Source organism: Triticum aestivum, chromosome 5A (assembly GCF_018294505.1).
Source record: "Triticum aestivum cultivar Chinese Spring chromosome 5A, IWGSC CS RefSeq v2.1, whole genome shotgun sequence".
Taxonomy (NCBI): Eukaryota; Viridiplantae; Streptophyta; class Magnoliopsida; order Poales; family Poaceae; genus Triticum; species Triticum aestivum.
The window spans coordinates 17,159,590-17,162,228 of record NC_057806.1 but is presented as its reverse complement, the minus strand read 5'-3'; positions in this window follow the sequence as shown (position 1 = coordinate 17,162,228).

The window sequence follows — 2,639 nt, the reverse complement described above, 5'->3', positions numbered from 1 at the left end:
GACGAATATCAAAGGTGACAACCATACCAGGCTCAAATGCATAAGCCTTGCATAGTGCTTGCCAAGTTTTGCATTCAAAATGGGTGTATGTGTCTCCATTATATAATTTGACGCTGAAAGTATACCCATGCTCCGTCTTCAAGTAAACTCTCTTTACCTCCATATCATCTATAGCACTAAAACCTATCTTATCCAAGACAAAAATTCTTGCATGGCAGGGGATGCGCTAGTAGAATAGTGAAAATTTAAATTTATAAGTTGAAGCAAATGAAGCATAAGTTTTGCATTCAAATAATAATTGCCAAAGTGACTTACTGTATCAACTTCGAATGTCTCATCCAACTTGATGCTGAAGCGCCTACCATCAACAAGGAAATTTCTGTCGCACAGGCCGCGCTGGTCTTCACAATGTTCGCACATAATGAAATCTTTTTCGTCATCAGATGACATTTCCTATGTTCATATAGGTGAAACATTAAATACCTATTACTATCTAACATTAATTAATATCTAGCCAAATATATATTCATCTAACATTTGACATTAATATATCTAACTATATTCATCTCTAACAATTGACATTATTATATATTTAACTTTTCTATCTAATTCATCTAACATTCGACATTAATCTAACATTTATATAAACTCAAAATATATAAAAAATTAAATAAACATAAAATCTCATTAACAAATAATATTTTAATTAGATCATCAAATCTCAGATACCTAAATTTTCTTACTAAAAATAAACTAGTTATATTAATTATTGAACTAGTTCAAATCTCATATACCGAAATAAACTAGTTATATTAATTATTGAACTAGTTCAAATCTCATATACCTAAATAAACTAATTCGGCAATTTTCTTACTAAAAATAAACTAGTTATATTAATTATTGAACTAGTTCAAATCTCATATACCTAAATAAACTAGTTCGATAATTTTCTTACTAAAAATAAACTAGTTATATTAATTATTCAACTAGTTCAAATCTCTAGTTCGACGATTTTCTATCTAGCTAATTCATCTAATATTCGACATTAATTAAACATTCGATCATCTAATTAACTTATCTAAAAAACAGAAAATAAGTAAAAAAAATGTGTGTGTGTATGTGTGTGTATGTATATATGTGTGTGTGTATGTGTGTGGCCCCGTACGCCGCCGCCCCGTACGTACGAGCGGGGGCGCCGGTGTACGGGGCGGGGGCGGCGGCGTACGTACGGGCAGGGGCGCCGCCATACGGGCCGGGTGCGACGACGACGGACGGCGGTGCGGCGGGTATACGCGAGAGCGAGAGACGTACGGGACCGCGGCGGGATGACGACGGACGACGGCGCACGGTGTTCGGGGCGGCGGCGCGAGACAGCGACGACGACGGGCGACGGCGGGGACAGCGACGACGACGACGGACGACGGGCGACGGGCGGGGAGGACGGGTTCGAGCGGCGCGCGAGAGGTTGGAGACGAAAGAAGTGGGGAGATCTAACTGAATTTTCGTAAGTGTTGTATATATAGGAGAGGCCTTTAGTACCGGTTGGAGCCACCAACTGGTACTAAAGGCCAACTTTGGCTAGGCCAAGAGGCGGGAAGAGCAGGCCTTTAGTACCGGTTGGTGGTTCCAACCGGTAGGTCTTTAGTACCGGTTGGAACCACCAACCGGTACTAAAGGCCTCGTGCTGCCACCCCAAAGTTTACTCCCACCTCGCCCGGCGAAGGGCAGCCGCACTGGTTTATAAACCCAGCCGCGGCTACCTCTTCGAACTCCTCTATATAGCAGGCTTTTGGGCCTAATTAATTAGGGCACGCTGCCCTGTGAGTCTGCTGGCCCTTCTGGGCCTGCATTTGCACACCCTAGGTCTGGCAGGCCCACTGGGCAGCGCGCCAACAAATTTTTTATATAGTTTTTTCTTTTCTGCATTATTTATTTTCTTTTATTTATTTTTGAGTAGTTTTTTATATAGTTTTTTCTTTTCTGCATTATTTATTTTCTTCTATTTATTTTTGAGTAATTTTTTTGTATTGTTTTTTTATTTTCTGCATTATTTCTTTTCTTCTATTTATTTTCTTCTGGAAATTGAATGCTGCATACTGAACAATTAGGTAAATGACCGAAAAACAACAAATGATGTCAGAACATGTTGGAAATTGATGACGTCACTATGAATGCTGCATACCGAACACAAAAGAAGTCCGGAGTTCAAATAAGATTAAAAAACATTGAAGTGGCCATGTAACAGATGAGTTCTCGTCCGAAACCCTGATACTCTGAAAGAGTTTGTCCAGTTTGTACACGAAGTGCGTCCAGTTTTTGCCCTGACCCTCTCTACTCTTTCGCGCATGCTATGCGGGTGATATGATGATACCATGCCAAGTTTCAACATTTTCAGGATTCATTTTGTAGTGATTTTCAATTTCACGGTCATTTAGCTCTCTAAACAATTAGTTAAATGGCCGAAAAACAACAAATGATGTCAGAACATGTTGGAAATTGATGACGTCGCTTTGAATGCTGCATACTAAACACAAAAGAAGTCCGGAGTTCAAATAAGTTTAAAAAACATTGAAGTGGCCGTGTAACAGATGAGTTCTCGTCCGAAACCCTGATACTCCGAAAGAGTATGTCCAGTTTGT